Source organism: Schistocerca americana, chromosome 4 (genome assembly GCF_021461395.2).
Source record: "Schistocerca americana isolate TAMUIC-IGC-003095 chromosome 4, iqSchAmer2.1, whole genome shotgun sequence".
In the NCBI taxonomy this organism is placed as follows: domain Eukaryota; kingdom Metazoa; phylum Arthropoda; class Insecta; order Orthoptera; family Acrididae; genus Schistocerca; species Schistocerca americana.
Genome location: NC_060122.1, coordinates 356,494,889 through 356,509,119, shown reverse-complemented (window position 1 = coordinate 356,509,119; position 14,231 = coordinate 356,494,889). Strand labels below are relative to the sequence as shown.

Here is a 14,231-nt window from a genome sequence, read left to right as displayed (position 1 = left end):
TAAGAACAGTAGGATTTATTCACGCACGGAGGCAAAAAAAGGCCATTCGTGAGGCTGACGTTATTAACCCTTTCAGACTCGAAATATTAAAAATTTATATTTTGAATTTTCTTGTTTTTATTGGGGCACTAGATATACATTGAGACAGAGGAATGTGAAAAACAAGTGTTTCATACATTTATTGAACATATTCGGAGTGGTTTCAAATAGAGCCACTGTGTATGAAATGTCGTTACTTTGGTGATAAGGTAAACTACAGTTCCTTTCTGCAGTTAGGCATAGGACTACTTATCAGATAGCACACTTCCATCTGCTTCTGTGATGATCCTTCTTGGGCTACAGTGTACTCAGTGCCTTGAGGTGTCGTGTATTGGTAGATACTTTGCTTCAGTTGTCTGTTTTTCAACTGGAACAAAAGTTTTTCCTTTTTTTCTGAATGGATCTTTGTTCTCACATTCTGAAGTAATGTAAGATAAACGTGATTTTTTTTTTCATTCGAAAATCAAGGTCACTGCCTTCAGCTAACACATCTCCACTTTAACTGTTATTATCAGCCTGACTCGACATAAAAAAATCACTTCCGAGAGACACACCAGAATTTCCTATTCATTTATTCTGCGAGAGTACGTCTTGTGAAAGTCGTAATACAACAATCTGTCACAACTACTCATGTCACCCTTAGAGCCGCAATAATTGTGCAAAAAAGTACATAAATGTAATTATTATTGGAATACAAATAGTATAAATTAGAACAGGACAGTTTTCTGTACGTAATCAATGCTCAAAATATGCCTTGTAGAGGCAAAGTTCGAAAACAACATACAAAACTAGCACCTACGTTTGCTCGTCTAACTGCCAAGATTCGAAATATATGAAGTTTTTCAAGCTGCAGCCGCTACAGGTCAGCATCTACTGGAGATGTAAAGGGTAGCTTCAGCTGTAGCTACTGAGCATATGCCACGAAATGAGAAAATCCTAGGTGGCTTCAAAGGGAACCACATCGTCTGAAAAGGTTAAATGAATTGTTATATTTATTCAGCACTAGCTTTTTGCCATCGGCTTTGCCTGCATACGCTTATGTCACATATATTACACTATATATATGTTATTGACTAGCTGCAGTGTTAATTCTCGCGAACTGGTTGACGTATTGAGCAACACAGATCTGAGAGAAACTGCGTTTCCTACATTTAAGGTAATCCAAGCCAACTCAGTACAGGAGAGAAATACCTACAGGTGGATTTCGAATCTTTTTACGTGTCACCCCTTCTATTGCCACTCCCACCCTTGGCGGTTGTAGGGGTATCTTACTGCTTAAGAATTTTTGTACAAATAATAAGTCATTTATTATCCAAAATCGGTTGAAATTATCCAAGCGTTCTTGAGTTATGAATTTATGTCACCCATGTTGACCCCCATCTTCAGCCATAGGGGTGTCTTACTGTCATAGTAATTTTATCCAGTTAGCAAGTGAAACGTGCGCCAAGTTCAGTAGAAATAATTTCTGGCGTTATAGAGATGACTATTTCTGCACCACTCACACCCCACACCTACGAGTATAACGTCATCGAGACTCCAGAATGAGATTTTCACTCCGCAGTGGAGTGTGCGCTGATATGAAACTTCCTGGCAGATTAAAACTGTGTGCCGGGCCGAGACTCGAACTCGGGACCTTTGCCTTTCGCGGGCAAGTGCTCTACCAACTGAGCTACCCAAGCACGAGTCACGCCCCGTCCTCACAGCTTAACTTCTGCCAGTACCTCGTCTCCTACCTTCCAAACTTAACAGAAGCTCTCCTACGAACCTTACAGAACTAGCAGTCCTGAAAGAAACGATATTGCGGAGACATGGCTTAGCCACAGCCTGGGGGATGTTTCCAGAATGAGATTTTCACTCTGCAGCGGAGTGTGCGCTGATATGAAACTTCCTGGCAGATTAAAACTGTGTGCCGGGCCGAGACTCGAACTCGGGACCTATGCCTTTCGCGGGCAAGTGCTGTACCAACTGAGCTACCCCGAGTTCAACATTAGTTGCTGTCGCATATTGTCCCTTTTTCCACACTAAAAAACACACTCCGGCCATGAAGGTTGCTCTCTAACAATATACTTGCCTTATCTTGAGTACTGCTTAGTTTGCCAACGTCTACAAAATTCCATGTCCAGCAAATATTGTCAGATCAGTTTGAGTATCGCTATTGTGCATGGTAGATTACACTGAGAAATAATTGTCACGAGAGAAAGTCGATCGTTTCGCCGTTTCCGAGTTAATTAGCATTGAAGTTAACCACTCAGGCCATTGCGCTCGGTCCGCAGCTCGTGGTCGTGCGGTAGCGTTCTCGCTTCCCGCGCCTAGGTTCCCGGATTCGATTCCCGGCGGGGTCAGGGATTTTCTCTGCCTCGTGATGACTGGGTGTTGTTTGAGGTCCTTAGGTTAGTTAGGTTTAAGTAGCTCTAAGTTCTAGGGGACTGATGACCATAGATGGTAAGTCGCATAGTGCTCCAAGCCATTTGGACCATTTGAACCACTGCGCTCGCAGCCGGCCGGAGTGGCCGAGCGGTTCTAGGTTCTACAGTCTGGAACCGCGCGACGGCTACGGTCGCAGGTTCGAATCCTGCCTCGGGCATGGATGTGTGTGGTGTTTTTAGGTTAGTTAGGTTTAAGTAGTTCTAAGTTCTAGGGGACTGATGACCTCAGCAGTTAAGTCCCATAGTGCTCAGAGCCATTGCGGGCGCAAATTCAAGAGGCCCGCAGTTAGTGTCAGTTGTTGTCATAGCGTAGATGAAAACGCAGGACACTGCTCAGGATTCGGTCCTTACTAACGTCCCATGTCCATCTTTGTATCGCCGTCCTGTTCGCTTTTAGGAAGCCAAACGAAGAACACTTTTGGCGACACCGTCTTCTGCGGGCCACTTGCATTTGCGCGCGCGTCCTGACTGAATAGCTTTAGTGCTAATTAACGGGGCAAGTCGTCGAATTATTTCTCAGAGCAACCTACCCTGCAGCTTCCATACAAGCTTTTCAAACTGTTTCTGATCACCCTGTTCACACTACATTAAAATTGCTACACCACGAAGATGGCGTGCTAAAGACGCGAAATTTAACCGACAGGAAGAAAATGCTGTGATTTGCAAATGATTAGCTTTTCAGATCAATCACACAAGGTTGGCGCCGGTGGCGACACATACAACGTGCTGACATGAGGAAAGTTTCCAAACGATTTCTCATACACAAACAGCAGTTGACCGGCGTTGCCTGGTGAAACGTTGTGATCCCTCGTGTAAGGAGGAGAAATGCGTACCATCACGTTTCCGACTTTGATAAAGGTCGGATTGTAGCCTATCGCGATTGCGGTTTACGGTATCGCGACAATGCTGCTCGCGTTGGTCGAGATCCAATGACTGTTTGCAGAATATGGAATCGGTGGGTTCAGGAGGGTAATACGGAACGCCGTGCTTGATCCCAACGGCCTCGTATCACTAGCAGTCGAGATGACAGGCATCTTATCCGCATGGCTGTAACGGATCGTGCAGCCACGTCTCGATCCCTGAGTCAATAGATGGGGACGTTTGCAAGACAACAACCGTCTGCAGGAACAGTTCGACGTCGTTTGCAGCAGCATGGACTATCAGCTCGGAGACGATGGCTGCGGTTACCCTTGACGCTCCATCATAGCCAGGAGCGCCTGCGATGGTGTATTCAACGACGAACCTGGGTGCACGAATGGCAAAACGTCATTTTTTCGGACGAATCCAGGTTCTGTTTACAGCATCATGATGGTCGCATCCGTGTTTGGCGACATCGCGGTGAACGCACATTGGAAGCGTGTCTTCGTCATCGCCATACTGGCGTTTCACCTGGCGTGATGGTATGGGGTGCCATTGGTTACGCGTCTCGGTCATCTCTTGCTCGCATTGACAGCACTTTGAGCAGTGGATGTTACATTTGAGATGGGTTACGACCAGTGGCTCTAGCCTTCATTCGATCCCTGCGAAACCCTACATTTCAGCAGGATAATGCTCGACCGCATGTTGCAGGTCCTGTACGGGCCTCTTGGATACAGTAAATGTTCGACTGCTGCCCTGGCCAGCACATTCTTCAGATCTCTCACCAATTGAAAACGTCTGGTCAGTGGTGGCCGAGCAACCGGCTCGTCACAATACGCCAGTCACTACTCTTGTTGAACTGTGGTATCGTGTTGAAGCTGCATGGGCAGCTGCACCTGTACACGCCACCCAAGCTCTGTTTGACTCAATGCCCAGGCGTATCAAGGCCGTTATTACGGCCAGAGGTGGTTGTTCTGGGTACCGATTTCTCAGGATCTATGCACCCAAATTGCGTGAAAATGTAATCACATGTCAATTCTAGTATAATAAATTTGTCCAGTGAATACCCGTTTATCAGGTGCATTTCTTCTTGGTGTAGCAATTTTAATGGCCAGTAGTGTATTATTTTGATCTACAGATGATGACACGCACAGATGACCATTCGGACACACACACACACACACACACACACGCACGCACGCACTCGCGCACGCATTTTCTCACTTCTCTCCGTGCCTTTTGTCATATTTGCTTTGTTCATCTTTGAAATAGCTGCTTGTGTCATTTTTTTCCCCTCTGATGTATAGAAACTAGTCTGTTAAATGCTATACGAGATGACGGTATTTTTTACTGTGTACAGTGACTTCTGTCGTTAGTAACAATTGCCACTTACAACAGAGTTCTTAATGAATACGGGGTGAAACAAAGCACTAGAGGCTGGAACGGTTGGAGCTGTGACAACAGAAGAAGCGGTGCGCGCCCACCGTTTCTGTGACGCACGAGAATGACAGGACGTAAACACCGGCGTCACCTCTGAGGGAGCCGATAGGCCAGGGCGTCGGACGTCACGTTTGAGCGTGGCGGGGTGTGTGGAAAGTCGTATTGATTGGGTGGCGGGATCGCGCGTAGGTGCGTGGCGGCGGCAGGTGGCGCGCCCCGCGGCCGCGGCGCGAACCAGCGCCTGCGAGGGCGTCGCGGCTGCCCACGCGACTCCGTGACAGTCGACGAGCGCCCGCCGCCGCTGCCGCAAGCAGGTACGTTGTGCTCCGCGCCGCGCCGCGCCGAGCGTACAAGCGCCGCGCTGCCAGTCCTTTCCTTTGTTATCTCTATTATGTCCCACAAGTGGCACCGCGAGCGAGGGACGTGCCGTGCCACGCGCTTGGCACCTGGCGCCAGTGGCAAGTTGTGGCTCGTATTCTCCTTACCTCTCGTAACAACGGGACCGTTTAAATTTGATATTTACTAGACGTGCAACCCTACTGCTTGTAAGCAAATTTCTTTCACGGTATCTGTCGAGCCTCGGGTCACACAAACGGGAGCATTACTATTACCCTTCTGTTTTTTATGCTCCAACAGCAGTCCTGTTCTCAAACAAAATCACGGGAGTTGCGTTCCACTTGATTATCCAAACCACTTTTGTGTCTTCATCAGTGAGTCGTACACTAACAGGAATGGAAGCACCTGTCCGATATTTATCAAACTTTGTGGAGATGTTCATCACATCAGTTATTGACTGATCAAATAACCAGTCATTAGGAACTGATGACTGTCTTCAACATCAGTATGAGGTTTAACCCCGTCTGGCAGGAATAGACGAATACTCTTCTAATCGTGGCGTGGAAGCAAACAGCCTCTGAATGTCATCTTGAGGAATGTCTTCCCATGTCTCAAACACGTACTGGCTGGGGCCTGGTATGAATGTATACCTCTCCCCGTCGCATCCCAGACATGGTCTGGTGACAAGTAAGGGGACCGGGCTGGTCAGTCAAGGATCCGTACATTCTCGAGGCGTTTGTGTTGTGAACTGTGGTCTTAAATTATCCTGTCGGAATATGACACTTTCATACCCTGGTTATGAAGGGGACAACAGAGTTTACCGTGCTTGCTGCATACTGGCGAGCATTCAGCCTCCCTTCAACAATTGCAAAATCAGTCCTGTTGCTGTATCCAGTAGCTCTCCACACCATGACTCCACGAGTTGGAGAGGTGTGGGCCTCGAGAATCGCAGCTTCACGTAACCTTTCAACAGGTCATCTGCAGACGCGTAGGCGTCGACCTGAACGCCACAAACAAGCGATACTCCTCGCTGAACACCACGTAACACCGTTCAGAGTCTGAGTTGACCCTGGTTCTACATCAGGCAAGTCGCTGTTGTCTATGGTATGATGGCTGGGGTAAAGGAGGCATAGCAACTCCAGATCTCGACCCAGCTTCCAGTAATCTGTTGCCGACGGTTCGTAGAGATACTTTACCTGTAACCTTGTGGTTTATTTCAGCCAGTCGACCAATTCTACTACCTTTTCGTGATGTAATGCTCTTGGAAGGTCCCATGCCGACTCTTATTGCCATACGGTTGTCTTGGATACATATAATCATCATTCATTCTACAGTAATTGTACCACAGCCAACTGTCTGATCGATGTATTGGTATAATGATCTCATGTCCCTCATGCCGATAATTCGACCTTTCTCAACATCTGGAACATGACGATAAGATCCGCTTACACGTCTTTTGGCATTTTGTCGTGCGATGTTGTTGTTGTTGCGTTGTTGGTGTTGTTGTTGTCGTCGTCGTTTCCTTCAGTCCGAAAACTGGTGTGATACAGCTTTCTGTGTTAATCTATCCTCTGCGAGTCTCTTCAACTCCTCCATTTGAATCTGTTTACACTATTCATTCCTGGGTTATCCTCTACAATGTGGACTGTTCCTCCTCTGAAATTTCGACTGTTCGTTGATGCCTCATATATCAATCGATATGTCAAGACTGATTCCGTAACTTTGTTTTACCTAATTCGGTTCAGTACTTCCTCATTTGTTATTCCATCTTCTCGTGTCTTCTTGTCTGATCTGCTTCTCATCCACTTTCACTTCCGTTCAAGACTACACTGTGGACTTCAGAAAAGACTTCATGACACTTAAATTTGTATTAGATATTGATAAGGTCCTCTTTTTCAAAAATGGTTTCTCTTGCTATTGCTAGTCTGCATTTTATATTATCTCTACTGCAGCCATCATCAGTTATTTTACTACCCAAATAACAAATCTCATCTAGTAGTTTCAATTTCTCATTTCCTTATCTAATTCTCTCAGTACAGCCTGATTTAATTCGACTACGTTCTATTACTTTTCTTGATGTCTGCTTATATTTTCATTTCAAGACACTATTCCGTTGAAACCATTCTTCATGTGCACAATCAAATCTCACATAAGAAATAAATTTTAATCACAATGTCCTACAGGCATGGAAATACTGTAGTATCCGTTTGGTAGCCTTCAGTCGAGTTGTTCTTGGAGTAATACTGTCCATTTCAGTCTGTGTTTTTTACTGAGACCTTAATATAAAAACATGTTTTACAGAATAATTCATCAGTGAAAAGTTAGGCCTAGAACATTTCTCTATGTCCGTTGTAATCATTACCTCGGCTTCTGTTTGGTCAGGATTTGAGGGCCTTCATTAACCAATTAAATAAATTGTGATTAAAGAAAAAGTAATTTTCCTTACTCGCAAACTACCTTCAGAAAACATCAATTTGTTGAAGACGCCAAACAGTAAGACCATTTGATGTAGGTCCAACAGAGCCTTGGTTTGTAGAAGCTAAGATAAATAGTTACAAAAATATGTTACATGCTATTTTTCACTCAGGAATTATTCCCCAAAACATGTTTTGATTGGAAGGCTCAATGAAACATGACCCTATGATGGAGGCACAAATGGGACGAAAATTTTTTGGCATGAGAAGGTTGTATGGTTTGCTTAGTCAGGCGAAATCCAGTTCCCTTAAGTTATCATTCCTGGTTTCCTTAGAAATTCGTCATCAGATGAAATGCTAAAATAATAATGTGTAGTAAAATGCTAAAAATCTAAATTACAAACTCAAACTAACTGTTATATACAGGTAACACAACATGAATAAGTTAAATATTAACTAGTTCAAAATGGGTCAAATGGATCTGAGCACTATGGGACTTGACTTCTGAGGTCATCAGTCCCCTAGAACTTAGAACTACTTAAGCCTAACTAACCTAAGGACATCACACACATCCATGCCCGAGGCAAGATTCGAACCTGCGACCGTAGCAGTTGCGCGGTTCCGGACTGAAGCGCTTAGAACCGCTTGGCCACAGCGGCCGGCTATTAACTAGTAAAAATTGTGTGACACATAGTAAAGGGAAATATTATGGACAAATATACAAGCAAACATTCTCTCGAAACCCTGGTTTAACGCAATTAAGACAAATAAACTGTATGTAAGTTCCGTAATGAAATTTATTCGCCGAATACACGTTTGAGGTAATCCTTACTGTGAATGTGATTTAAAAACAGTAGGAGATATCACTTTTTTTGGTAATATAAACCATGTGCAAATCAGCGGACTGATTTCACATCAGTTAACCAGATTTCATTAAACATTATCAATTAATACAGCAACTCTCCTTCATCTAAATGATGTATTAATTTTAATACTAATTCCGAAAGTTTTAAGTTAACGTAGCCTTACACTGCGAAATCCTAGAAAATTCTTAAAACACGGAGAGGAGACTGTGTTGTCTTTAGGCCTAAAGAAAAAAAAAAGTACAGCTGAACAGTTCACCAAAAACGCTCGCATTGTGAACATGTCTGCTCTCTGATTTGTGAAACTATTACACTTAACTGTGTAACGGTGTATAGCTTGCAACTATTTTGTAACAGATTACCTTTTGATGACTGTCTAGGAAGAATTCAATAAAAATTTTTGATTACAAATTGATTGCTGTTTTCCTCCAAGGTGCAATATGTACAGTCTGCATACTTTTATTTGCCTTATACTAAAACAGGAAAACGTTTCCAGAAACATAGTTTTCGCTGAGCAATTGGCAAAACATTAAATTCCAGATATTTCTGTTAATATGTAAGTCCATTTCGCAACATATCTTCATCTATTGCCCAGGACGACATCCGCGCCACTGACAACACTTCGCAATGAGATAGTTCACAACTTCGAGCTGATTCTCATCAATGCTTTCTTGGATTGTTATGTTTAGCGTTATTATATCAAACGCCTAACGTAACAATTCGTCTGGAGACAGCAACGGATGTTGCCATGTAGACTGCACTGTTAGCGATCGATCGATTACGGATGTTTGTAATTGTTGTTTCCGTCGTCAGCCTTAAGTTTGGCTGGACGCAGTTCTCCATTCTTGTCGATTGCCAGTGGTACGCTACTTTTCAGGATATAACTGATGCATTCATCATCGACGATGTGTATCACACAGGGTGAGGCACTGAGACAGGTCACCACAAGCATATCCAGAATGAATAAATGTATCAAGATGCGATTTCTGCCAAGTTATAGCGGACAGTATGGCGAATTTTCTGATGTTCACAGGCGTTTTTTATCGTTTATACTCGCCGAATTATGACACAGAGCTTGTTTTTTTTCTAATGGAACTATATATTTTTTTCTATGGCATTTGAAAGAAGCTTCTAAGAGATCTTCAACGACATAACACGATGGGACTTGATCGAATAGTATAAAGATAACAGGGCCGCTGACCACTGTCCCACCGCCAAGAGAAGAGATTCCACAAACGTCTTCCCTATTGTACTAAATGTAAGCATATACGTAACTCAGGTATGGTTCCTGTGTTTACCTGTGCGTTTGAAGCTCATCAGTCTATGCTAAGATGTTGCAGCAATCAGATAACTTACTCGTAAAACTATTGAGACATTCACAATGTATACAGCAGTCGAAAAAGTGAATATCGTTTATGGCGAATGTTGCAAAGCTGTTAGAGCAGCGGAAGAGTATGCACACCGTGCCAAGCACTCACGATCTGTGTAAAAAGTATTAAAAAAAAGTTTGGAGAGCAAAATATGTCAAGTAAAAAGAAGAGCAAGTACTGAAAAATATGAAACTTAACATTTTAGCAGCAGTAACACACAATGCCAATGTCAATAAGTGGCATCTCACAACTGCGAAAGGGATCGCTCAAACGACTGTTCTGCGAGAACTACATTCCACCGCATTTCATCCTCTTCACTTTTTGCTGCATCTACGGCTTCATAGCGATGAGTTCAAAAATTTATTACAGTTCTACAAATGTTATCTACGAAAAGTGCAAAGTGTTTCGGCTTATTTACTCAAATTTCTGTTTAAGGAAACTATGGACAAGTCAGTCTTCCCAGTATGCATTATTCGTCGGTTGAAAACCCACGCTGCGTGTTTTCCAAGCGTCGTATCGTTGGTCTCTGTTTTATTAATGGGAATCTAAATACATTCAAGTATCTCGAGTTCGTAAGATATGTTGCTGCCGCAGTTATTTGAAGACACCCTGCTCAACAGAAGGCCATCTGTATGGTACCACCATGACGGATTTCCCGTTTCGCATGTGCTGTGACAGATCGTACTAAGAGAATATTGCGAGAGCATTGGCACGGTCGTTCAGGAAACGCAGGATGGTCTGCACACTCACCTAACTTAACACTTCTGTAATGTTGTCTGTGGCGAAAATTAAAACAAGAGGTCTTACTAGGAAACACCGAGGACTCCCGAAGGCATGAAATGCCTTGTAGCACGGCCCTGTGCTGCCGTTAACTCCAAATGAAATTCAACGTTCAGTCTTGCTTCTTGAGACTCACTTCATAGCGTGTAGAAATGTTCAAGGTCAACATTTTGAGCACTTGATGAAACAGCCTCGATGATAAACACGCGAAGCGTAATAGAGTTCCGTGCTTGCTTACATTTGGTATAATAGGGCAGACATTTGTGTTGGTTCTTCTCCTGACAGCGGGACAGTGGTTTGCAGCTCTGTTATCCTGATACTATTTGATCAAGTCCCATAGTGTTATGTCGTTGAAGTTCTCTTAGTAGCCTCTTTCAGATACCACAGGAAAAATGTATACAATTCCATTAGGGGAAAAAAAAACAGAAAAAACAAATTCGGTGTCATAATTCCGGATTGAACTCTGCTGGGGACATTTTCAGTGAGGTGTAAATGTCTGTGGAGAAATGGCAGCCCATTCTTACTCAAGAGCGGAAACCAGAGAAGATACTGATGTTGGATGCTGGGCTCTAGAGCGAAATCGACATTCCAAATCAACCCAAACGTGTTCCAATGGATTCATGTCGGGACTCTGGTCAAGCCAGTCCATTTCAGGAATGTTCTCCACAAATCACTGCATCATAGGTGCTGCTTTATGATTGGGTGCATCGTCGTGCTGATTAAACAAACAGTCATCGAATGCGAATTGTTCCTCTACTATAAGCAGAATAAAATGCTGTAGCCGGTCGGAGTGGCCGAGCGTTTCTAGGCGCTACAGTCTGGAACCGCGCAACCGCTACGTTCGCAGGTTCGAATCCTGCCTCGGGCATGGATGTTTGTGCTGTCCTTAGGTTAGTTAGGTTTAAGTAGTTCTAAGTTCTAGGGGACTGATGACCTCAGAAGTTAAGTCCCATAGTGCTCAGAGCCATTTGAACCATTTTTTGAAAATGCTGTAACATGTGTTCATTAAGTTCCACATTTAGCGTTTTCTTACTTGCAGTAAGGGGACCACACATTAACCACGAAAAACTCACCCATGCCGTAACACCACCTCCTCTATACTTGACTAGTGGCACTAGACAGTAGATTATGTTCTCCATGCATTCGCCGGGTCCAAACCCTTCGCTCATGTTGCCGCAGAGTATAGCGTGATTCATCGCTCTCAATAATTCGTTTCCAGTCATCCACTGTCCAAATGAGTCGCTCTTTACACCTCAAGCGTCGCTTAGCACCGACTTCAGAATTGTGTGGTTAATGAGGAGCTGCTCGATCACCGTATACTCTTTATAACTCCGTACGCACAGCAGTGCTGGACGGTCCCCTATCCCTCAGTACATGAGACCTGCCTCTTCTTGGTTTAGCTGTTTTCCTTCGTGTTTCCACTTCACAGACACATCACCAACAATCGAATGGGGCAGCTTCAGAACGGGTGAAACGTCCCCGATGGATTTGTTAATCCGGTGACAGCCAATGACTGGTCCACGTTCGAAGTCACTTAGCTATCCCAATAAACCCATTCTGCTGCTACCTCGCCTCTACTAGCAACACACTACTCCACGCCCCCCTTTTATGCTGGCGGGTCCACCTCTTGCGACATCTAGTGGTTATTTCCGCTTTATATAGCGGTATTCGGTAATTTTGATCAGTTAGTGTATATGAAACTCTGTTGCATCGTGCATATCTGTGTCTCTCTTCTACCTTTCTTTTTCTTCTGTTCTATTTCCAGGATCGTTTAATTCATCCAAGAGTCTTGTTCATGCATAGAATTTCTCGATGCAGCATGGCCCGTTGTGCCGCGCGGGATTAGCCGAGCGGTCTCATGCGCTGCAGTCGTGGACTGTGCGGCTGGTTCTGGCGGAGGTTCGAGTCCTCTCTCGGGCATGTGTGTGTGTGTGTGTGTGTGTGTGTGTGTGTGTGTGTGTGTGTGTGTGTGTGTGTGTGTTTGTCCTTAGGATAATTTAGGTTAAATGGCTCTGAGCACTATGGGACTTAACATCTTAGGTCATCAGTCCCCTAGAACTTAGAACTACTTAAACCTAACTAACCTAAGGACATCACACACATCCATGCCCGAGGCAGGATTCGAACCTGCGACCGTAGCAGTCCCGCGGTTCCGGACTGCAGCGCCTAAAACCGCAAGACCACCGCGGCCGGCTAATTTAGGTTAAGTAGTGTGTAAGAATGGGGACTGATGACCTTAGCAGTTAAGTCCCCTAAGATTTCACACACGTGGCCCATTGCTGTGCACCCTTTACTTTAGGTTATTTCTGTTCATATTATAACCATCGTTCCATTTCATTAAGAATCAACACTACTCAGTTTCACTTCCGGCGACCAATGCTTATTATTAAAGAACTCTATCACCCTGGTTTTCTGTCTGTGAGAAATGCTCCCACATCGAGTTAGTGCGTCGCTTTCCTCATTGCGCCGGCAATATACAAATTAAAAATACGTGGTGACAGTGAGCACCTTGCCTTAACGTTTCCTGATTTTGAGTCTTATATCATATCGTCAGTGCCAACTACTCCAATCTGCTTTGCATGTAGAGTATGTATCACCCTTCTGCCCCTCTCGTTGAAACCACACTGCTCAAAAATTAAGAACATTGTATTCCACTCCGAATTATGAGAAGCCTACTCCAAATCTACGAATGCGACGTAGGTTTCTTCGTTTTTTTCTGAATCTACACTGTTTTATTAGTTACTGGCCTAAATTGTTTCTTCCCCTAAGGCGAAACGTGTCCTCTTATTAATTAATTTCAGATGGTCCTTCCATTCTCCAGCAAAGTATTCTTGTGAGTAGTTATGACCCATCTGGTACTATACTGTAAGAGCTACAATTTTCGTGTATACCCGCCTTTGCTCTCTTTATTAGTTGATAATTACCTCTACTTCGTGATAAAAAATAGAAACGGTTTACTGCTTCACATCAGATGATCTGTTCTCCCTTGTTTATACTCAGGCGCCTAATCTAATAGTATGTACATTTCGCGTTTGTTACATGTGAGAAACGACTGACTTTACTTGTCACGAACAGAAGCAATGATCCGTAACTCCCCTAACTCCTCTTTTCTGGCTAGTATCTTCCAATATATATTAAGTGCGTTTCTCTTTTATATAATACTTCTGTGCTTTCCCGAGCAACTGACACTGGACTCGCATTCGGGAGGACGACGGTTCAATCCCGCGTCCGGCCATCCTGATTTAGGTTTTCCGTGATTTCCCTAAATCACTCCAGGCAAATGCCGGGATGGTTCCTCTGAATGGGCACGGCCGACTTCCCTCCACATCCTTCCCTAATCCGATGAGACCGATGACCACGCTGTCTGGTCTCCTTCCCCAAAACAACCAACCAACCAACCTTTCCCGAGCAACTAACTAACCATTCCGCTGGTGGGTCCTCAGGCCAATAATGTATGTTATGTATGATTATACCTTAAAAAATCGAAGGAATAAAAAAAAAAGGACGTAACGGCAGTTTTAACATTGTAAATTCAATCTTTATCTTTCCAAGTGTTATTGTAAACGTGCTCATTGCATCTGTTAACATATGGGAAACGGCATAACGTTGTCAAATGCTTTAACATGTAGAGTCAGTACTTTTCCTCTAGTGGATGGCATTCCATTAACGCTTGTCAAGTCACATGCCATATTCGGTGGCACAGCC

The 14,231-nt window shown here is 44.0% G+C and overlaps 1 protein-coding gene and 1 non-coding gene across 7 annotated transcripts in view; one reads left to right on the top strand and one right to left on the bottom strand.

The window, feature by feature from the left end:
• The window catches only part of LOC124613056 (multiple PDZ domain protein-like), a 1,056,684-nt gene that overhangs the window by 693,640 nt on the left and 348,813 nt on the right, over window positions 1–14,231 (top strand). The gene's annotated exons all lie outside the window — the stretch shown is intronic.
• On the bottom strand, window positions 1,645–1,719 carry Trnas-cga. Its single transcript has one exon. It is a non-coding gene; the product is annotated as a tRNA-Ser (tRNA).